Source organism: Mus caroli, chromosome 1 (genome assembly GCF_900094665.2).
Source record: "Mus caroli chromosome 1, CAROLI_EIJ_v1.1, whole genome shotgun sequence".
NCBI lineage: Eukaryota > Metazoa > Chordata > Mammalia > Rodentia > Muridae > Mus > Mus caroli.
In genome coordinates, this window is record NC_034570.1 from 120,997,676 (window position 1) to 121,022,905 (window position 25,230).

General features: G+C 38.6%; 1 protein-coding gene across 1 annotated transcript in view; it reads left to right on the top strand.

Moving 5' to 3' along the window:
• Positions 1-25,230, top strand: part of Thsd7b (thrombospondin type 1 domain containing 7B) — an 879,842-nt gene that overhangs the window by 82,062 nt on the left and 772,550 nt on the right. The window lies entirely within an intron of this gene.

The window sequence follows — 25,230 nt, forward strand, 5'->3', positions numbered from 1 at the left end:
TGAAGCTCCTTTCTCTGTGATAACTCCAGATGTGTCAAGTTGACACAAAACTAACCAGTACACTAAGTGAAGGCTCTGATAAGGCCCTTCAGGTCCTTCATCTAAAGTCTCTCCTTTCCCCTGTTCCAAATCTCATTATCCTACCATGCATGGGATCCTTCTGTCCTAGCAGGATTTGCTGTTTGACTCTTTGCTTGTGGTGCTTGGGTAGTGACAGTTTGTTGGCATCAAGAAAGTCACTAAAATACTGAAGATAGAGGTGTTAGATTTGCAGATGAAGCCAGTGAGCAGGAGAGGGATTTCTTCACAGAGAGTCTTTCCTCAGATTTCACCACTTTCTTCCTTCATCGGGAGACATGCTCCCATTCCGCAGGAATAGTAATGGGTAAATTAGTTATGGTATATTTCAGGGGTATTTTTGAGCATATATTCTAACTTCAGGCAGCTTAAAATTAGTAGATGAAATTACATATTGATGTTGGTGAGATGGCTCTGTAGGTAAAGGCATTTGCCGGTAAGCTTGAGTTCAAATTCTGGAAGCCACTTGGTGGAAGAAGAGAACCGACTGTTGACTGTTGCAAGTTGCCCTCTGACCTCTGCATGCATGCCATGATGACACAGGTGCCTCCTCAAATAAATAAATCTATGTTAAAAAAGGAATTATATTTGCATCCTCATCCATATCAGATAGTTTCTGACTTTCTTCTAATGTTTTATTTTAATTTTACTAATTATGAATATGTGTGCGTGTGTTTGTGGGAGGGCGATATATGCACATGGTTACATATGCTCACAGAAGCCAGAACTGTAGAATTGACTGGAACTGAAGTTACGCAGTCATTGCAAGCATTAAGATGTCGGTGCTGGAAATTGAATTCAGGCCATGTCTGCATCCTGCCTCTGACTTCTCTATCAAAAGGTGTATTAGTTAAGTTTTCTGTCCTTTGACAAAAATACCCAAGAAAAGCGCCTTAAGGAAGGAAGAGTTTAATTTTACCCACAGTTCAATGATACAGTCTACCATGGTAGAGAGGGTAGGATGGTCAGAGTGTGAGGCAGCTGGCCTTAGAGCGTTTGCAGTCCAGAAGCAGAGAGATGAATGTTGGTACACAGCTAGCTGTCTCTTTTCCTATTCCATCCAGGATCCCAGCCTGCTGACCCAAATTAGAAACTTCCTCACAGGAGTGCCTGGAGGTTTGTCTGCTAGGCACTATATCCTGTCAAATTGACAATTAAGATTAACCCTCACCAAGAGTCATATGATGGCAAATAGAAACCCAGAATGACATAATCGGAGCAAAGAGTAGGAAAATAAAACATGCTATCAGTGTAATCTGTATTGTACTACGATGGGCAGTTAGCTTTGACTTCAAGGAAACAATGGGGAAAACAGCATCATGGGAAGCTACTGGTCCCCTCAGCAAAGGAAGGATGGCATTATACTTTCTTAAGGCTTCTGATCTTTTGTTTCTAGAGAGCTGCTGTTGACTTGGAATAGGTACATAATATCCAGGTGTTTAGGAAACTCTCATTTGTGATGTTCTCATATCCATACAGTGTCCACATCCTGAGAGAAAGATGAGTAGATATTTCTGACCCCTGGAGACAAATAGCAGGAAACATATGTGGTCTCTGGCAGCAGCAGGGACTTAAGCTCAGTTGTGGATGCCAGGGTAACAATTCATCTATGCACCAGAGGATGAAAGCAAAGTCTTGTTTCATGAAAGAATAACTCAGTATCCCTCTTGTGGCCTGCTTCTGTGCTGACTCCTACTCTTTGGTGGAAGTTGGTCATGGGGAGGCCAGGAAGAAATGCCTCCTGATTTCAGGCACTGAGCTGAACCCAAAGCAGGAGCCTCCCAGTGCCCTGGTGGGCTTTAGGGTACCCTTTTTGGAGGACAGTACTGGTAAAGTTGATATTTTTTAACAAAGATTTTGTTACTGAAACAGTTTGTTTAGAGACAGTTACTCTGAAGTGGGAGAGGGTAGAGGGCGGAAGAGGAGCTTAGGAAGGCAGAAAGGAGAGAGAAGAGGAGGAAAGGAGAGAGGTGCATATACTATACAGGGACAAAGAGAAAGAATAAAGATAGGGAGAAAGGGGGAGATGAAGAACAAGGACATAAGAGATGACAGAAAGAGAGAGGGCAAGAGACACAAGAGAGAGGCAGAGAGATACAGGGTGAGTGATGGAGGGAAAAGAGAAAGAAAGAAAGAAAGAAAGAAAGAAAGAAAGAAAGAAAGAAGAGAGGACTGCAGAAAGGCACAGAAAGAGATAAAGAGAAGGAGAAAAACAATGGAGGAAGAGAGGGACAGAGAGGAGAGAGAACGGATAAAAAATAGTTAATTATATATTTTGTATTATGTGTATTATTTCAGATTACAAAGATTGATTAACCCAGCTCTTACATTTTTTTTTTTTATTATTGAAGGACAATTTATAGTAAGTAGTGTGTGTGTATCTCTCTGTGTGTGTCTGTGTGTATGTGTATGTGTGTGGGTGTGATTCATGTGTGATTCATATGTCCATGCATCTATGTATTTAATGCAAGTACTGAAAAGGTGTTAACAGGAGCTACTGGCATGGCTTAACTATGTTCTCTTCATTCCAAACTACCGGGGTCTTCAAAGATACTCATGTCTTGAAATGCCATTCCTTCCTTATTTAACCTCCCAAGAACAGTTGAACTCCTCATATCCCCCTGAGCAGCAGTTTCTGTGCCAGTTTCTCATTCAATGGTGAGACCAGTTACTTGTCTTCTCATCAGAAGCCAGGGGGTTCTACTGACTACCTTCTCCTCCTTCTGTCCACATCCACTATACCAGTAAATGTGGTCGTCTTTCCTTCAACATCTTCACAGCCACCTTTTTCCTTCCCATGCCTTTTTCGCCAGGTAGGTGAGGTTGTGTCAGCAGCATCCCCTCATAACTACTATTGTTTGGTTCTCTCCCCATCTTTGGTCAGTAGCCAGACATAGCTATCTGAGGGAGCATCTCCATGATAACATGGCCTACAAGCCCTTAAAACTTAGTTCTGTCTTCCTCTCAGGTATGTCTTCCATGCCTCAGTGTTTACAGTTTACTACACAGACATGTGGCAGGGCCTCTGAACCACTAGCATCTGCATGTCACAAATTGTTATCATGCAATAGACTCACACTGCAATATGCTTGACTCTTCTTCCTGCTTGATCACCTTTTGTTCTTTGGTTTTAGTATGAGTGCCACCTACACAATGCTACCTCTGAGTTTCCTGAGAAGGTTTCTTCCCCTATTATCCTCCAAGTAATAAGCTAGAACTTCTTGTAAGTGCAGATTCCAGGAAGAACAGGAACAATGGGTTTTGTTGTTTGTTTGTTTGTTTGTTTTTGCACCTGACATATGGTATGCACTCACAACATACTGGTTAATGAGTGCTGTACTACTTCAAGTGACTTATTTAGCCATTCACACTTTTCCCTTCTCCCTCTCCAAGGCTCCTCCAGCCTTTATCATTTGAGAGTGAGTTTTTTTTCTTATTGTATTTTCTAGTGCTCTCGCTAGAGAGTAAAGTTCTGTAATGATAGACTTTATGTTCTATGAGGACAGAGATTATCTTACCCTGTAAAACAGCCCTACCATATTGCCAGAGCACATTGAAGCATGTAGCAGGCTGTGAACCAAGATGCAGAAATCACATCACCTTTGATCATATACATGCCCATGAATGTTCAGCCATGATGTTTTGCACACGGCTCCTTTCTCTTGCCATTACCCCCAGATCTGGAGCTAGTTAGGTTAAGTAAGAGATGTAGGGAGAAACCCCATTTGTACTCTTTTCCTAAGAAGCAGGAGCATATGTGGCCCATGAGAACAAAGGCTTTAGCTCCTCACCTTCCAGATCAGGAAACTGAGACCCAGTGAGGAGAAACACTCATCTTACATGAAGCAGGTGTGCAGTATCTTGTATCAGGCTGCATAACTAATTAGACAGCAAGCTGTGGCCATAACACTTGTCCCCTGACTCCAGGCCTATTGTTCTTTATTGGGTTGTCTCATTTAAATTTAGAAAAGAAAGATGAAGCTCTCATTAATAAGAAGAGAGTGTCACATGCTGGGAATTGAAATTAATAGGAACAGGGAGAGCCAGCAAGGCCCAGGGGGAAAATATGGGTGTGTGGGAAGCCAGAAGTAACAGGGATGGGTCCTGATCAAAACCATTATCTGCTATTTATTTTTGTTGGAAATATATACATTGTATCCATTTAATTCATGCTTTGTTATTTTAATTTGTAATCATATAATTGTTAGACATTAAAATCCCTTTTAATAGTATACTGTTCTCTTTCTTTCATCTTTTTAATTAATATTTTTATTTTACAGTCCTAACTTGTGATGCTAAGTATATATACATCTATCTATCTATCTATCTATCTATCTATCTATCTATCTATCAATCTATCTATCTGTATGTATGTATATATATATATGTATATGCATATGTTCATATCTGAGTATGAACAATATCTGTTTGCTGTGTCTCGTCTCCCTCTACTCCTGTTATAGGCACCAGATGTCAAATTTCTTTGTGCATCTGTGTAATCTTGTATGTGCATGGTCACACACACACACACAAACACACCTCTCTGCAGGCTCATAACAATGACTTAGCTGCAGAGAAATACTCTGACATATGGTACCTGCAAAGCCAGAGTCTCAGCAGCAGATCTGTAATCAAGGGTGCAGATGTTTGGCATTTGACAAATGAGATTTTTTTTATGTAAAACTGTTTTAGTACATTAAGTTAAAGGATGGAAAATTAGCTGCACACTACAGTGAACATTTCTCCCACTAAAAGGAATAAGATGAAAGATGCAACTAAACAAGTAACTCAGGCCCCTGGTGGTCAGACTGGTCCCAAAGTTCTCAGATCTGATTCCCATCACCTCTCTGGGCTCTACAATTTAACTCAACTCACATAGATAATGCTTCAAGGTGTTCTGAGTTGGATTAACCTTAAAGCTCTTAGAAATAGTATTTCAGTAGAATACTGTAATGCTTTTCTTTTTCCATATTAACTTTTGTTGTAAATGCAAATATTCATCTTTTCACTTATAATTTTTCCCCCAATTTCTGAAAACTTTCTCCCTCCTAAGCATCTTTATCTTTGAGCTGAGACAAAAGGATGGACCATCCAGAGACTGCCCCACCCAGGGATCTATCCCATAATCAGCCACCAAATGCAGACACTACTGCATACGCCAGCAAGATTTTGCTGAAAGGAGGCTGATATAGCTGTCTCTTGTGAGGCTATGCCAGTGCCTGGCAAACACAGAAGATGCTCACAGTCAGCTATTGAATGGAACACAGGGCCCCCAATGGAGGAGCTACAGAAAGTACCCAAGGAGCTGAAGGGGTTTGCAACCCTGTAGGTGGAACAACAATATGAACTAACCAATACCCCCCACAGATCGTGTCTCTAGCTGCATATGTAGCAGAAGATGGCCTAGTTGGCCATCACTGGGAAGAGAGGCCCCTTGGTCTTGCAAACTTTATATGCCCCAATACAGGGGAACACCAGGGCCAAGAAGTGGGAGTGGGTGGGTAGGGGAGCAGGGTGGAGGGAGGGTATAGGGGACTTTCAGGATAGCATTTGAAATGTAAATGAAGAAAATACCTAATAAAAATTGGAAAAAGTTAAAAAAAAAAGAAATCTTAAGTGGGTAATGTCTTATTTTCTTATTGAATATTTTATTTATTTACATTTCAGATGTTATCCCCTTTCCCAGTTTCCCCTCTGGAAACCCCTTATCTCATCCTCCCTCCCCCTGCTTCTATGAAGGTGTTCCCCCACCCTCCCACCCACTCCTGCCTCCCCATCCTGGCATTCCTCTACACTGGGGCACACAGGACCAATGGGCTCTCTTCCCATTTGCACCTGAAAAGGCCATCCTCTGCTACATATGCAGCTGGAGGTGTGGGTTGCTCCATGTGTACTCTTTGGTTGGTTATTTAGTCCCTGGCAGCTCTGATGGGTGTGGTTGGTTGATATTGTTTTTCCTATGGCGTTGCAAACCCCTTCAGTTCCTTGTCTGTATTATTCTCATTCAATTTGGTTTTATGTACAATCTGGTGCCTGGCTCACCTCAATACAGAACTGCTATCCTTTAATGAATGCTATTATGTACCCCAACTTGATTATTAAATTCTTTGACATGGGAAGTAAGATCTGATGGTAAGCCACCCATAAATACCCCTTGATTTCTTTCAGACTGGTTTTTCTTTTTTTCTTTTTTGTAGAAACTTAGAGTTACTCTGCATGGCAGAAATGACATATATGGATTGATGATAAATGCATAAAGACTATGGAATGGTGGTTGCTATCAATGAAGTTCTGTGGCATTTCATGTCTCAATCTGTTGGAACTGAGCTCCACTTTCCAGCTTGTCTTTCTTGGGTGGTGCTCTGGGTTTGGGGGCCTGGGGGAGATTTGTCTCAGAGGATTGTACTCCACTTCCTTCCCATTGACAGCTCCTAATGATGTGCCTATTAGTATTTTCACATTAAGAAGTAATGAGCATGATGGTTAAAGATTAAAAATAATGCAAAATGGAGCAATTAATGTTTATCATTTTCCTTTGGCATTTATTTCACCCTCCCACCCACCTAATGCTGAAAGCAGGGAAATTTTTACAGTCTCAAATTCCAAATGGAAAAATCTTCAGTAGTTATTGATCAGGCAGAACTGTTGAATAGCAGAGATGGGGGGCATTTGACTCAGTCATCTGGGTTTAGGTCCTTTGGACTTTCCACAGTACATGAGATCTTGGTAGAATAGGTGATTTGTAAGTAGGCACTGGAGTTCTGTGCAAGGAGATGTTTGTCAAAGTACATCTCACTGTCTGTTAGCTCAAACATCATTAGAAAAATGTAGACATGAGGTACAGGTGAACCTGCCAAATGCTGGTTGACCAAAAAGAAATACCCAGGATTTAGAGTCAAACAGTTTAAGAAGTTTTATGAAAATCTGAGGTTCTTTCACTCCAGAACATGGAGAGTTCCTTTGTCTAGTCCCTTTCTATGTTGGTCACAACACCAGAACCTCCCTCTTCCAGAAAGTTTCTGTAATAACTATATTCTCCTGTCTATTAGCACATAGTCCAATTGTTAGCTTGATTTCCCTGAACATACTTTACCATCTATCTTAGTCAGGGTTTCTATTCCTGCACAAACATCATGAACAAGAAGCAAGTTAGGGAGGAAAGGGTTTATTCAGCTTACACTTCCATACTGCTGTTCATCACCAAAGAAGTCAGGACTGGAACTCAAGTAGGTCAGAAAGCAGGAGCTGATGCAGAGGCCATGGAGGGATATTCTTTACTGGCTTGCCTCCCCTGGCTTGCTCAGCCTGCTCTCTTATAGAACCCAAGACTCCCAGCCCAGAGATGGTCCCATCCACAAGGGGCCTTTCCCCCTTGACCACTAATTGAGAAAATGCTTTACAGCTGGATCTCATGGAGGCATCTCCTCAACTGAAGCTCCTTCCTCTGTGATAAATCCAGCTGTGTCAAGTTGACACAAAACTAGCCAGTACACCACCATCTCAACTGGATTTAAGTTCCTTTGAAGACAAAACTATACTTCTAATTCCTTATCTTTCTAGTTAGTCTAACCAAAGTAGACTCAATAAATACTGGGCAAAGTTTATACTAGTCAGGATTTCACAGAGGGAACAATGAAGCTGACATTAGTTATTGTATGCTACAACCAACAGGAAATAAATTCTATCGATGTCTGTGTAGCCATAAAGATATGGAGGCAGAGTAACTGAGGTGTTATGAAAAATTGGTTCATGCTTGGTTCAATGTGAAGTCTCATGCTGTCACTGCAAGTTAAAGCTATGAGAGAGTTCATGGCAGAGCTAAGTCCAAGCCTTCATGTCTGAATACTGGGAGGGAACTGTATATGTATCCAATCTAAGGGCAGGAACTCTATGTTCTAGCTCCTGTACTCAAGAATACAGGACAGAGATTTTTTTCCTCTTCCCTTTGTTCTTCTCTAGAACTTAACTGGTTACATACACACACTGAGGAGAGACTGCTCTACTTTTATTCCCGAGAAGATGCTTTTCTCATAAAAAACCAGCCTCCTCCAGACATGCTCAGAAATCATATTTAACCTGGCCATATGACTGGTAAAACTAATCCAAACAATTAACTTTCACAAGACATTTATAAGACAATGCTATCTCCAGGTTCCCTACTGGATAGCCCAGCTATTCAAAGAACCTCTCAAATACGTATGTGTTGTTTGTTTTATATCCAGCAATTAGTGGGCTGTGAAGCATCCTTTGGATGTCAGTCTCTCCATTTTATAGTTTAGTCACTAAAACTTAGGTCGTCATTAAGTAACTTTTCTAGAGCTACCAAGTGAATAGCAGATGTGGAATGATCTCTTCCCTCTAGCATACTGCATCTGGAAGCCTGACTGGTGTTCTTTCTATGGGTATGGTATTAGTATTGTTTCTCTTTACTTCTACCTGGAAATATTGATATAGATAGTTCACTGTGGGTAAATTATCATTAAATGATGTTTGTGATGGATAATTATTATAATAGTTAAAATCAGTGCTCTAATAAGTTTAATAAGAAAGGACACTAATGTGCTTAGATCTTGATTATTTTCTAGGAACTTTTTCTTTTCTTTTTTTCAATTAGCTGTTTGGTACTTTAATGACCTATCTTTTTCCTTTTTAGATTTAAGATGATAATTAGAGCTAATCTCAGCTGGTTGAACTATGAAAGGTCAAGTGTGGCTCTCAATTTAAGGACTTTGTAAAGAATATATTTTAGAAATAATACACTTTGCAATTTTACTTTTGGGTATTTGAAGATATATTTCTGAATGTGAAAACTGCTGATTTAAGGCTTTGTCTATAGAAGGAACATTTTTTTCCTCTGAAAAAAGGTTATATGGATTTTATTTTTCTGAGTATTATAGCTATACTTGTTAGCTTTTGATGAAGGTAAAAGTTAAAGTGGTTTGAGATCAGATGTGAAGAAGTTTATTGAAATGTGAGAAACTATTTCAATTCATAAAATTATAAAAGTTACTTGTATTAAAAATTTGAAATTCACTTCATATTCACTTGTTTAGAATATGTGTCATGAACTGGAGATGATCACATTAGTAAATTAAATAAATTCCACATAGACAAATGTTGTGTTTTCTCTCATTTATGGTTTCTACATTTAATGTAAGTACATAAAATCACACAATACACATATGCACACACACACACACACACACAGTGTTATTCAAGTAGAAGTTAAAATTGTCTAGAAGGTAGAGAGGCATCAATAAAATGACAAGGACAATAAAACAGAAAATAGAGGAGAGGAGTGTAAGAATTTCTTTACACATGTATAAAAGCTTAAAATATAAATATGTAAAAATAATTGTCATATTTTTTAAGATTTAGACCTCTAATTTTGGCATTCATTCATTTATGAAGAATTCATACCAGAACATTTCCTGTTCAGTTTTTCCCAAGACTGAAATTAAGCCTAGTACACAACATAGAAGTTGTCAAAAATATTGTAATATTTGCCTATTGGCTAACAAGTATCCCTGCCTTGATCTACTGAATGTTGTCACAAAGGATATGTGCAGTATGTTAGAGGCCTCCTAGGATCCTGTTCAGGAAGTATTCTGAGTGTTGCAGGTGACATGTGTGGAACATTAGCCTTGTCTGTCCCTGTAGATGCTGTTATAGGACATGCAGTGTCATCTGTCCTCAGTGGGTGATGGCTTTTTCTTAGCTATCTACAAAACTGAGAGTGTTCTGGAATGACAAACATTCCAACTTAAAGGTAGTAATATGTTCTTCCCAGTTGTAGATACCATCCCTTTTAAAGTTCCCATTTCTTAGACTGTGAAGATGTCTCCGTTAGTAAACTGCTTTCATACAAACATGGGGACTCTAGTCTGATATCTAGGACCCATGTGAAAAGTGGGTATGATAAAATGTGCTTTTAATCTGAGCCCTGGAGGCAGAGACAGGAAGATTTCTGGAGCTTGCTGCCAGCCAGTCTCTCCTAGTTGGTGACTTTTCTCTCCCACTGATAGAACAAAGCCTACAAACACATGAAGAGGAAGCCTCAACATTGACCACTGGTATTCCTAGACACAGAGTCACAAAAACAGACAAACACACGCACATATCCATCACCATACATGTATACACACATGCACACTTACACATACTACACCCCCACGTGTACCCACACATACCACAGACATGTACACATACATGTCATACACATATGCACATGTGCACACATACACACACACACACACACACACACACACATATATATACATGAGTCCCATCTCTGTGAGCAAAACTAACTGGAACAATGCTTATTTCTGCTTTTTTGTATTATTTCTGACATCATTTCCCAAGCATGTATAAACAAGTGGATTGTAAATGTCTACATGTTTTGCAGAATTCTCAAAAAGATATGCTAACAGTATCTATGACCAGAGGGTGTATCTTTTTTGATCTGTGAGTGTTGATGGAAATACATTTCAGAAATCATGAAAGATCTTTTTATTTGAAATAAGATGGTCTTATGAAACCTAAGAAAGAAATCATCATGACTTCATTGGAAATAGCTGTGGTTTTCATCAGTTGATGACCCATTGTATGTATCAGGTCTCACATGACAAATCTCCTCTGGAAAGTACTGCATTCATTCATAACTACTCTGAAATAAATGTTATCGTCTTTACTTTAGCAAAGCAATTTAGATAATTAATGTAAATTGTATATAAATATTCTAGTGTACCCAGTGCCTCATTTTATCCTCATAACACTAGTGAGAAAGGTCCTCATTTCAGTAATTGTATTATTAATGTTGTATGATTTATTTTCTGGGGAGCTGTGAATACTTACTCACCTCAGTAGGGCATCAATGAGTGGCAGACCAATGAAACTATTCTGCCAAATTCCACTGCAGTGTTCCTGTAATTTATTGAGCTTACTTACAGATTATGGATCAGGAATATTTCTAGGAGCATAGATGACTCAAAAGCAGCTTCATCTCAGCAAATCTCATGATAACATGGGTGGCAACTCACAAAAGCTATATCCCTATATCTCCCAGATAACATGCTGGCAATTCCATCATATTCTCTTCTCCATAGCCACCATTACTGATTATATAGCCTTGAGGAGGAACCTTGTGAATCCTGTAAGTTTTAGGAACTTCCTGGCCCTTGTGACCTTTTTACTTTCTGTGTCTTAATGAGCCTTTACCCACCCTCAAAGGAATATATCAATTCAGAGAAAATAGATACATAGGATATAGTTTAGTGAGGCTAGATGCTTCTGATAGAGCAGAGGTAGAGGTATAGATCTACTCCGGTGGCTCCCTGAAGCTCTGCTCTGCCCTACTTCGAACAGATAGAAACTTCCAATTATCTATCTCCACACAATGGTCACAACTTTAAAACAGGAAATTTCAAAGTTATAGAAAGTCCCCACATCATGAAACAAAACAACGATATGTCTTTAAATGTAAAATTGAAACCTTATTTGTTGTGTTTCCCCATAAATCATGAAAGAAGAAAGGGAATAGGGTGATATTTTGAGTTAACTGAGTTCTGATATAACTTTTTCATGAATTCCGAGGCATGGGATTTTAAACATTAGCTTTCCTCATAAGAGACATTAATAACTGAGTGTTGAGAAACTTCAAAATTAGGAATATTGATGATGTACATTATTATGATGAGGAATGTGAATTCATTAAGTTTTGCAGCTGTGAGGAGGCCCCGGCTGTAACATCTGTCCCTTTGTTAATGTCAGAAATAGATTTAGCCCTTTGGCAAGCTGACTCGTGTGCCCATTCTCCATCTCTGCTCTGTGGGAAACCTTTTGAATTATGTCCTTGGTCTTTGGGAAAAGCAATCCAATAAGCAGCAATTTATTTCAGTGTCTTCGTGCCTCGTTAAGAGGAATATCTCAAATGCCATTTCATAGACTTTCAGACAAGCTGTAGATATGTGAAAGACATTAGTTGTTTTCTTGTCTCCCTTATATGCATATAAAAATCACTCCATGCCTCCAGAACATTCTGTGCTTCAAGAAGACAGACTGGTACACATTTGTGATGTTCCACAAAGGACTGACTCTCTTCCTGATGTTGATAAAAGAACAAGAAAAACATAAGGGTTTCAGTTACATGAGGACAGAGAAAATGACTGAGAATTAATGTCTGTTTATCTTTGCTTTCAGGGAAGAAATTAAACTAATCTCATCAACGTTATTTGGGAAGTTTCTGACTGTACTCTTTAATCTTTGTTTCAGAAAACGGCAGAGCACATTATTAGAAAGGAGATCATTGCATGTGGAAAGAATATTCACCTGGTCTTTTTTTAAAAATATGAAATTAAAGAATTCAAAGTTAGTTTCAGAGCAGATGAAAACCGCTAGTCAAAACAATGTAGGCCTTCTTGGAAATGCTGTTTCATTATTTAAAACATATTATTCGTATGTGGAGTGCTCTCCACATATCCTGGGGGTTTTAATCATGAAAGAGATTTCACTGGGGCTGAGCTCCAGATGCTAATTGGACAGTGAAAACTGAAGGTACAAATTTGAGCTCCTGGTTTTAGCTAATCCATATTCTACCCTTGTCATTTAAAAATAATTCTTTGAAAATATCTTGCACGCATGCAATGTAATTTCATGTTATCTGTGCTTACTAACTTCTTTCAACATCCTCCAATCTTAACCTATCTCTTTCCTGATGCCATGTCCTCTGATGTCATTGGTTAACTATATCCCGAGTCAAGTAGTGCTGATCACATTCTTATGATGTGGGACCATCCAATGGAGCACAGGTAACCTACCAATAGCCACATCCTCTAAGTAAAGTAATTCAGTCTTTCTTGGGAGCCATCAGCTCCCAATAGCTCCTCAACTAGGAGTAGGCCCTCAACCCATGCTGGAGGTTTGACTGACTTAATTTTTTGCAGTTCTTGTGTGGAAAGCCACAGCCTGATCTCTCGTGTCTACCAGCCACATTATATCCAGAGAACCGTGTTTCTCAGGTCTCCTTCCTGTCCTCTTGCTCTTATGTTCTAACTGGCTTCTCTTCTGTAGTTTTCTGAGCCTGGGATGCAAATGAGTTCTTAGCGATGACCCCTAGGATTCACAGTCACTTTCTCCTTTGGCTAGTTACAAGTTTCTGCATTAACCACCACTTTGTGAGAAGAGAAGCTTTTCTGATGAAAATTGAGAGCAACATAACCCTAATTTCCAAAGGTATGACAGGTTGATCATATGACACAATGGGTTTAAAGCTAAGATCCACATTTGGGGGCAACTGCGTGTGAGCTTTTCCCATAGGTGCTGTGAGGAGATGCCTGTGTAACTTAAGGTTGTCTAGGTCTTTGGGTCATAGGAATGAGATTGGGCTTCTGTGCATCCATTAGCTTTATGGATTAATTATAACAACTGGTAAAACCACCTTGTAACCTGTCAGGGATTTTAGTCCCTCACTGGCTGTTCTTTCTTATCATCATTTGTACCATCATTTGATAACATCTGAATGTTGGTGTTGTCCAGTGGCCAATTCTTGGTTCACTCTTTCGATCTAACTGTATGTCTTCCTTCACTGATTCCATGCAATACCATGATTTAAGTACTCTCTGTATGCTGAATGTATTCAAAGCTCCAAAGGTTCACACAGTTCTCTCTTCCCTACTACCCCTCTCCTTGGATGTCTCAAACCATCTCAAGTATGCCTGAAATGTTAACTATTTTAAGTTTTTGTTTTTATAAAATTTGATTGTTTATATATGCACCTGCTTGTCTGTTAGTATCATGTGTGTGCAGTGCCTAGAAGACAGTATTGTATCTCATAGAAATTGACTTACAGATACTTGTAAATCATTTTTCAGAACGGAACCTATATCCTCTGAGAGAGAAGCAAACATTCTTAGCCACTGAGCAATCTCTTCAGATATGAAATCGTAACTCAAGTCCTACCTTCTCCCATGTTTAAATCTAAACTCTCTTTCCTCTACACTATGTTGTCCATAATATTTATGTTCCTTTTGCAATTCCTTTTCCTTCTACACCTTCTCCATCCCTCCCTCTCTTCTTTCTTCCTTCCAAAAGCTTGGATGCGGGTTATGCTTCTGCAAAACTCACAATTTCTCTTTCCTTATCTTTAGAGTTCTCTGGCTACAGGAATATATAGTCATTCCCAGTGTCTTAGTGGCCAGTATTTACTAGTTTTATAGGTCAAAATCAATCCATAAATTATTCTTTCACTTTCTCTTTTAGTTTCAAATCCAGTCTAGTAGCAGTTCATACCAGCTATACTTTAAAAATAGATTCCATATACATTCTAAAGTTAACCCTACTAGTCCCATTCTATATATCTACTTAGGGCTGAAATCATCTGCCCAAATGACCTCTCAATAGAATCTCCATTTCACTTTCTTTTTACTCAGCTCATTTATTGGCTACTGTTCATTTATTGCGATCTTTAACCTCCTTCAGATCAACTAAAACTGGGGCTTAATTTTGGCTTATAATATTTCCCCAACATAGATGCATGCCTTACTTTATATCCTCAGTCAGAGATCATTCCTCTTTATCCAGTTGCCTGCAAAGCTTCCTTCTTTATACCATACCGAGAATTGCTCTTTTGAAATAGCAAAAATGCTATTCTCCTTTCCCTACTAGGGTCTCAGTACTTTTTGTTATCTGAAGAAATGCTGGCAACACAGACATTCAAGAGTTTTGTTTTGCAATGGAATCATTAACTTTGGGCTTTAAGAGTTAAGAGTCTAGCACTGACTTTTTCCCTTTGGACAGAAAACAGCATGCTGTGCCCAGAAGACAATTGACCTTCAAAATGGAAGGTGTGAGAGGAAAAAGACTTTAACAGGATTCATCAGTGTTCTCCTTTAAACATCTTGATGATGTCTTTATGTGGGCAACTTCTATAATCTGCTTTTCTGCTGGTGCCAGGGCCCTCTCCAGGGTGACTGACTCTGACTGTATCAGGACATTTTTACTTGTCTGTGCTAGTGGATGTCACAGCAGTTATACACAACCCTTTTTTACTTTCTATTTTTCCTCATCACTTTTCATTGATCTCTGTATAGTTAATATGTGTTCCAACCTAGTTGATTTTCATGTGACCCAGAGATGCCATAAAGCTGGACACCTCTGGTAGATCTCACCTGTTTACACTAATCTTGCTTGTTCATAATGTCCATCATAGAAATGAAAAGGGTTTAGAGAAATGGATGGTCCTGGGCTTTTTATAATGACACTGAATTGATTTCTTTTGCACATCAAAGGAATTCATTCAGTAAGCTTTAACTGATTCCCAGTTTTTTTGTTTTTGTTTTTGTTTTGTTTTGGTTTTGTTTTGGCTTTACATTGTACTATGGTCTAGGGACATCAAATTTAAATGCCTCAGGTTTTTGGCCTAAGGAAATACCAGTTTATTAAAGCAAACACAGGTACAAAAGTTGGCAGGAGGCAAACTGATAATATGGAACTACATTCTGCAAAAGAATACAGAGGAGCATTCACTTCTGTATTTCACAGTCATCTATTGGATGGAACACAGGGCCCCTAATGAAGGAGCTAGAGAAAGGAGCTAAAGGGGTCTGCAATCCTATAGGGGGAACAACAATATGAACTAACCAGTACTCCCCAGAGCTGTGTTTCTACTTGCATATGTAGTAGAAGATGGCCTAGTCGGCCATCAACGGGAGGAGAGGCCCTTGGTCTTATGAAGATCATAAGCCCCAGTACAGGTGAATGCCAGGGCCAGGAAGTGGGAGTAGGTGGGTTGGGGAGCAGGGCAGGGGGAGGGTAAGAGGGCTTTGGGGATAGCATTTGAAATGTAAATGAATAAAACATCTAATAAAAAAGAAAAAGAAAAAGAAAAAAAGAATACAGAGGAGTAAGCCAACTTCTTTCTTTTAGAAGTTGCAAGGTGGCTCAGGAAAGCTCCCTGAAGTCAGCCTGGCTGACAGGGCAAAGTGGAGGAATGTGAGTAAAGGCACTACTGCCAAGCTGGTGTGTTCTCTGAGTAGACTGATGTTCTAGCCTCACAAGCTGGAGGAGAAGCAGTGGTGGGAAATGAGAAGGCCAATTTCAATTACATCTAGATGAACAAAAACCTTGGCTGTCTTGGGAAACTGTTTGAGCTTTATCATATTATGAGAGTTTTGAATACAGAAGTATGACTCAGCTTGTATTCCAGAGAACTTGTTCCTAGTGTTGTATGGATAGTTAATAGAAAAAGTGGGTGATCCAGGTGAAAGCTAGGAAGAGAGTTGAAACCAGAGTTAAAAGGAGAAACATGGTGTTGAAGAAGAAGCTCACCTGTGGTTAAGAGCACGTGTTGTTACTCTAGAGATCCTTCATGTGTAGCATCCATATTGGGGTTCACAACTCCCTTCAATTCGAGATCCAGGATGTCTGACACCCTCTTTTGCTTCTACAGGTACTCACCCATACAGGTGGCATGCAAGTGTGCATGCACACACACGTGCGCACGCGCACACACACACATACACCACACACACACACACACACATACACACACCACTGCTATCACCACCACCACCAATAGCGATCTTTTTAAAAAGGAAAGAAAAACAAACCTTTCTTAAAACTCTTGCAACTATTTGGGCTCATACCTTCTTTAGAGAGAATGCTTTTTCTAATTTTGTCTGAAGACATTAAAGAATCTATGATGGTTGCAGATTTGGATGGATCCTCATGCTTACTGCTCCGAGAAGGAAGTCCTTCTTGATCCTGAGGATTTCTTGTGCTTTCTTCCCATGTTACTTTGTGGCTAATTTGTCAGTGTCTCCCATCTTACCAATAATGGGACCTAAGTCCTCCTAGCCAGCTAATTGAACTATAAAAATGACACTTGGAGGCAGCTAAGCCCATGGAAGCATGAATTTGTCAAATAAAAGGATTTAAAGACAATTGTTTATAAAGAATAGCTTGCCCTCTTGTGTTATCAGTTCCTTTTTCATCCAAATGATTTCTGTGTTCTTGGGGAAATACCAGCATTCATCATGGCTAAGTTGGAAGGGAAAACAGTGCACTGGGTTATTTTATAGATGTCAAGAGCTACACACGAAGTAGAGAACACCATGAAGGCCTAGCAGTATGAACAGTTTGTGTTCCTTGTACCTTGTCCAAAAATAATTGACTCATTAATCTCAACTATATCAATCTGGTCCCATTATGAGGGTCAAAGATAGGTTAATTATCATAAGTGGAAGAGTATCGGTTCACAGATAGGCATGCATTTAACAGATATTATCTTAGCAAAAAGCAATAATTAGAAACATTATTTAGTGAGGCAGTTTCAAGAGAAGAGTCTATAACAGAAAAAAAATTCAATTTCTACTTCAGACTTATCAGAATAATAAAAGATGAGCTTTGGTCTTAGAATTCATACTCAAAAGCAAAATATTCAGTACATTTCTCAATGTCTTGGGAAAGCCTGTTATTAAAATAATAAAACACTTTCATTTATTAGAACAAACATGTCACCCAAATCACAGTAGAGTCATGGTAAAGAAACATGCAGATTTGTTACTCTGTCACTTTGCCTTTGATTCTCTAGCCTCTCCACTTTCCTATTTGACTTGGACAAACCACTTGTCATTTTCAAAGGCCTCTGTTCCTTTGTCAGGGGATTGGATGAGTCTGTTTTCCAGACTTACATTAGAAGTTGGGTAAGAAAGTCCACATGAAAACATTAAGGACAAACCTTCATAGGTCACTACTGTCCCACTCACAAGTAATGAAGTCTCACTAGACACTGATTGACATGCGTTCCTGCCCAAAATATGATATTGTGAACTTGAAGCCAAGTTGTTGCTCGCCCATTCCAAATGGGTCCTTGCTGGTTGCTTCTTCTCTTCACTTCTAACTCAGACACTGCTTTCTTTTCCATTATGTAAGTCAACAGATTTTAAAACACTGTTTACACATCTGTCGCCGAGTCATTGGAAGTTACATTATGTCCCATTGTTAGAGTCATTGGTGCATATTGGGAAGAAAAGTTAGAATTTTTCTCAAGACTGTCTAAAAAGGCATTTCCTCGAAGCAATCCTGGCTTCCTTAAAGCTGTTTCTGATGGTGCTTTTGTTGATGTTCTCACACTGCATGGTGGACTTGTGTTCAGGAACACCTCATTGTTCTTTCCTCCTACACTGTGACCGTATCACATTTATATTAAGCCATAAAAATAGAAAAAATCAAATAAAATATTTTAATAGTCAGGAGGCTATTAAAATGTGCTTATTGAACTGAAGTTTGGTAACCAAGAATTACTCCAATGGAAGAGACAGGCACATACAGAGCTCATACAATAATACCAGTGTCAAAAAGGAGACAGACATCTATTTTCATAGACAACCCAAGATAATCCCTATGCATTAATTTATCACCTTTATTTTTAGATTAAAAGGGAAGGCTTTGGTAGCCCTGTTTTATCATATTGTCCATGGAAAGAAGGAGTCAGAAATGGGATAGTTTTGGAGTCTTCTCTTATAAATTGTCATATTGACTCTGGGGGGGTACACATTAGTGCTCTCCTAGAAGTAAGAGAGTTTCTTTCTGAGTTCACAAAGACCTGTGACTCATCAACTGTGCACTGGTCTCAGACGTGGGTAGGGCACACCATAAGAGTTAGGGAACATCTACTATATTTGTACATGTATTCTTTACTGGCATGGAGGCCAACCTAGGGTATCTTTTTTTGGGCAGAGTTTTGTTCTTTTTTATATATTTGATTCCAGCATGTGAAAAAAATGTATTATTATTGCATTGCTTTCTATGCAGACCTTCATTATGTACCTGACTAACCTACAATTTTTCATGTAGTTCAGGCTAGCCATAGATGTATGATCCTCCTGGGATTGTTCCATGTTCATCTCTAAGAATGATCTATCAATCAGAGTCCAACCAAAAAAACCTGAAGCCATTCTAGATCTTTCAAATAATTTAAAACATGGAGTTGTTATCATCCTTGATAGAAGACTAAGACACTGGATGCCATGGTGACTCTAAGACAGTGAGGAAAGATATCACTATTCTAAAACTGGAGGAAGGAAGAAGGAAGAGGTGTTGAACAAACTCAGAAGCTGGGAAAACTTGGTAAAAGCTAGAATTTTGGTTATACTGTTGGTTGGGTACTTGAGATAGAGCAGAATTTTCTAGCAGAGTTTGGAGCCATAGAATAGAGACCACTCTTCTAGGGAGGGATGAAGAAGATGAGGATGCTACTTTCTCCTTAATATCTGTTCTCTAAACTCCTTTCCGTGCTTCCTGCTAGCCAAGACAAGCAAGGGTAATGTTGGACTTCTTTTGAAATATGTGAAGAACACTGGGGTAGATGTGCTGTGCCTTCCTCCTAAGAGAAAGAACCAACCAGAAAGTGCAATTAGTGGGCAGCCTCCAACTGTCAGCATTTACATCTTGTCTCAACTACTAATAGCTTACTTGATGAGTAATGACAGCCTACCTGTAATGACTGAACTATGGAGTATATGAGACCTGTCTATATGACCATGATGTAATGTAGTTCCAATACTTTGCTCCAGATTACAGTCCACTTTCTTCTTGTGCCTCTCTCTTCTTCAAATCCCAGGTATCCATATCTTCCTAAAACTTGTTGCATGCCAATCCAAATTGGAACATCAGTTAGGTCCTTTCAAGTTGGACAGAGAAACACTCATCAACTCAAACCTCAAGCATATGTAGAGCAGAGGGAGCAAAGAACAGGCTTTGAGGGTTAGAAAGATTGTTCTATGGTTAAGACATTTACTGCCTTAGCAGAAGTTTGAGTTTCAGTTCTCAGGGCTAGTATAGGGTGGCTGTTAACTGCCTGCAATCCTGGTTCTAGGAGATACAATGGACTTTTCTGAACTGACACATGTGGTGTACATTATTTCTGTGTATGTATGTGAATGTTTATGTACATACATATGCATATATACATACATATGCATATCTATCTATCTATTTATCATCTATCTATCTATCTATCTATCTATCTATCTATCTATCTATCTATCATCTATCTATCATGATCTGGCTAGTAATCCTTTTCATATATTTGAAAAGCCTCAAAAATGGTGAAGTGCCTTGAGCTCTGGTGTGGGTGGGAACATTATCAGAGGAAGTAAAAAGATGACAGGCTTGAACAGGTGGGTGGCAATGAAGGGAGGAGTCAGGGTTCATTCAAGAGACTTAACAATGAAAATTGCCATGCTCAGTGTAGGAGGTAACACAAGGACTTAGGTTTGAAGTTTTACTCCAGGGAAATAGATACAATAAGCTTTGCAGCAACTTTTAGGAAGGTAAGAGCACCTTCAATTTGCACAAGCGAGAAGTAGGTATAGGAAGAAAGTTGATTGTAATTTGGTTGATCAATGTTTTGGAACTATGTTACCACAAGGTCAGATAGACAGGTCTTATAATTCCCTAGTTCAATCACCAGAATTAGGCTGTGGCAAGTTCAACAGGTCTTTGTGTTCAAGTTTGCCTCATCTGAGGAAATATAGTCCACTATATGGTAGAACGTGACATGTAGATTTTAAATAAGCTTTGTAACAAAAGTTTGTGTACTGCTTCACAGTTTTGCCCTATAGATGTTTTAAGTCACAAAGCACAAAAAGACAAGTGGAAGATATTTTTACTTAAATACAAACTTCTTTTAATTTGTAGGTTTTCATACTTGAAAGAAATCTAAAAGGCGTATAGAACTTTGGGCTTGGCTGTTGTGAACTTTGATTTAGGGAGAGTTGTGGCTTATAGGGGTAAGGGGTATTTTTTTATTATTCTAGATTGTATGTAGGTAGTCTGTGAGCATGCAATTTTCATGCTTCTCAAGTCAGATGAGTGAAAGCACAAGAAAAATTCAAATAATATTTTATACAACAAAGAAGGAAAATATCATCAAAGTTGTTACACTTAGAAACTTCAATGAAAAGTTCTCACCAAATTCATTGGACATTGCATAGCTTCTATGAGATGCTAGGTACACAAAAGGAAGACATGGAACATTCTGCTTTCTAGTTTTCATGTGGGTGGCCTGGTGGAAAACTCTAGTTAAGTAGGAGATGGGCACTGTCCCATCATTGTTCCTGATCTTGTCTTAGGAGAGATGATTGATAGATGATAATAAATAGTTGTTAGTTATGGTTGATCTTATAGCCAACCATGATAATATTCACAGCTTCCACTGCCGGCTCTTCTAGGTATCTTAATGTAGAGTCTAAAAGAGATACTGAGTAATGAGTCATATGTCTTCTAGTCACATTTAGGATCCTCTTTCCCATTAAGTGTCATGTGGGGAAAAGAGGCATAACTGGAAAACATTACCATTTCTCTCATTAAAGAAATGAAAATACCTTCTACTATCATAATTTGATATTAAAATGTATATATTACAAGAAGTAGAGCAATAACCCCACTACCTGCCTGGTTTTCCTTATTTATATAGCTGGTCCTAAATAATTAACAGGAGAATCATTTACGGATGATCTTATTCTATGGAAAGCACTATGTGATTCCATTTTAACCTCACTTGGTAATTCATCCAGCATGCAAGCAAGAAAAATATCATAATTATACATTGAAAGCTGCTCTACCAGGATGCCACCTCCTCATTCATATTGTGAGGCTACGATTAGAACTTGGCATGTGAGGAAGGAAATCTCCCACTGATTAACTGTGTGCATTTCACGACAGGATGATTTCCATATTAACATTAGTACAACATTAGCATTTACTGACAACTCTCTCTTTCCTAGAATTCTATTGATGTGAAATAAATTAATAGTAAAAATTTAATGTCTCATAATTTATATATCCTATTGGGTCTATATCTAATCATGTTGGTTATTTCTAGTATATATAATGGTCATCTCTTAGTTCTGGCTACAAAACACACTTGAAAAACCTTCACCAGACACAATACTTTTTTTTTTTTTCTTAAGAATACATTTATATGCTGAATTAAAGGTGGAATTGAGATGTCTTGTAGACACATCTTAATTAGGCTTGAAATAAATTGAGTCACTTTGATTCCGATTACACCTTCTGGCAAGGAAGTGTGCTACCCTAGTTAGAATGACCCTGTCACTGGCCTGGGCACCTCTTTACTAATAAATCACAGGCAAGTGGGAATGAGCACAGGATGAGAAAGTTACATTTGGTCTGTGGACTCTGAGAGCAGTGTGCCTTCCATGATGGAAATGAACACCCAAAGCAGTTACAGGTTCTAATTCTGGCTAGAACTTTCTGGAATTAACCCAGAGCTTGGAATGAAGCCTCCTTTTTCTCTGGGATGAAGTGTAAAGGCTAATAGGCAAAGAATATTTTTTTGATTTTTAGGAAACTTTCTGCCTTGAAAAGCACAAGTATGGGTATTGCTGGGGGGGGGTCTTTTTCTAGAAAATATTTTGGTGTGAGGTTCAGAGAAAAGCAAACCTCTCTAGATTCAGTATCAGTGTTGAAATCGTAAATATATCCTTAAATGTTTTCTTATGCACAGCATATTAATGTTTTCTGTCAAGTAACCTTGAATAGAGAAGAAGATATATCATTGTCTGAATCTCAATAGCATACCAAATCCTGAATTTTGTCATCTGTCAGTTCATAATAGCAATCTGAGCTTCATCCTTCAAAAAACATTGAAAAGATCATGAGAGCCAATGGCTGGCCTTTCTGGTCCTATGAAATGTCTGTAAATTCAAGCTCACACATTGGAAAGGTATTTTGCTGCTTAAGTCCTTGCTTTAGTTTGAGTGACTCCCTTAGAAGCAGGATGTGGATTTCTAAAGCTTCATAGTCAACTTGACCTTAATTGTCTCTTCTTATAGGAAAATATTTGCTAGGATTCTAGACTCTCTTTGAAGGTTCCTTTCATGTGTTCAGGATTTCTATAATATAATATTTTGGACAGAATGTTTTGAAATATGGAACTGTCTCCTCTGTTTTGAAGCACTTTTGTAATTACAGAGACCATTAGTTGTTACATCAAAGATGCAAGGGATCTTAGAAGGGTTTGAATCTGGGATGCAGGCTACTGTGTGAATTCTTTAAGCAGAGTTCCTCTTCTAGATGGGATCTGATACTATGGTTAACTTTAGCTTATTCTTAATGCATGTAAAGCGTATGTTTTCTACTAGACTTCTAGTATCTCTAAAACTTTACTATATATTACAATTAGCTGGAAATTTTGCAAAGCACTGGATCTTGAGAGTCATCTTTGTAATTTCGAATTCAGTAGATTTAGCATGGGCCCTTGCATTATCCATTTTAGGAAATTGGACAACTGTGAAGGGATTGACTGGTAAGGGCTGTTATCTACCAATGAGTCAAGAGATATTGATAATCTGATAGCATTATTGGAAGGTGGTAGATATTAGGAGGTAGGGTCTTGTAGCAGGAATTATGCCATTATTGGCATGGCTTTGAACAAAGGTAGGAATTCTGGGAAAGAAATGATGGCAAGAATTTTGATTGAGCAATGGATTAGCCCACCAATAGACTCATTATTTGAGGATAGTATTAGGAGGTAGTAGCAAGGAGAAGGAAGGGTCTTATTGAAGAAAGGATGCCATGCCTGGGGTACATTTGAGACATGTGACTTATGTCTGTAATGTTCTGTCTGGTCCCTTGCTCCCATGACAAAAGCTACTTTTCCACCATGATACTTGCTCTTGCCATAGGTCTTAAAAAATGGCACCAGCTACCCTGGAATTATTTTCTCAGACATCATTTCACTGTGATGTACAAGCAACTATTGCTTATCAACCACACAGGTCTACTTGATTCCTACTACACGCTTTTAAGGGGAGTCTAAGGATACCAGGAACTCTGAAATGTAAGCTTCACTATTCCCATTTCACAGATGAGACTGACACTGTGAACCATTCCAAAACTTGTTCAAAGGCTTATGTAGCCTGATAGCTTAGTGGAAAAGACCTGCAATCTTCATTTTTAAAGTCCACTTTGCCTTTGCTAATCATGTAGAGCCTATGCATACAGTGCTACTTTTGACAAGGACAGGTGTGTACACAATGGTGGTACTGTAAGATTATGATGGAGTGGACATCTTTCCTCTGCTTTGTTGACACTTTGGCTTCATAATCTTTACAAGTTTACTGTAGGATATTTGTACAGCAAAACCACCCACTGACATTTCTAAGGCATTGTGGCCTTGTTTACTGATGTATGATTTTATCTGATTTCTGAAGGATTTTGTCTTCTTTTCATCAAATTTGCTTCAAAAAAATTAAGAGACTAATGTATTGAGTGCCTACTGGTGTGACATGTTTTATACATGTGATTTCATTTATGCTTCTCTATACTCTGCAAGCAAACGATTACTAATCTTATTTTGTAAATGAGAACTCTACAGCTTTGGAGGCAAGGGATTTATCCAAATTATCTGGTAAAGCATGTTTAAACTCAAGCTTTTCTTGTCTCCTAAACTTGTATTCCACTCAAATATAGGTCTTTCAGCATTGAAATGCTCTTATCTTGGATATGATTATAGTGACCATCCTGCTTTACCAAAGTGTGGTCAGACATACCCCTGGGCATAATAGCCTTTTTGCTAGAGAGATCTGAGGTACACAAGGATCCCTTGCCTCTATCCATGCTCCCTAGTGAGGCACACATAGTCTGGAGAGTCTGAGATTCATCCATTAGTATTTCACACTAATGTTTCACAGCTATAAAAGTAGACCTGATATCTCTAGTTGCCTTCTGCAAATGTGCACACACCCTGGATGGTCTGAGGCATTAAAGCACTCTCTCAGATTCTGTTCTGCTTTCTACAGAAATAGGACTCATCATCTAAGGGAAAGTTGTTCAGATATTTTCCCAGAGTCTTAGAGACATTCAGAAAGCTACATCAAATACATACACTACTTATGTATATACTGCTAACCAGCTTTATCCAACCTTAGTAGGGTTTTGTATTGGCTGAGTGTGTTAAATATTTAAACTTTACTTTTAATTGAGATCTTCTGAGGTGCTTTAGCTAAACCACAACCTATCTACCTCTGTGCAGTATAAACTTGTATATAATCATTTCATATATATGCACTTATAAAAATATATTCTTTAATATTTTCACTTTACCTAACGAATTTTGTAGTTTATGTA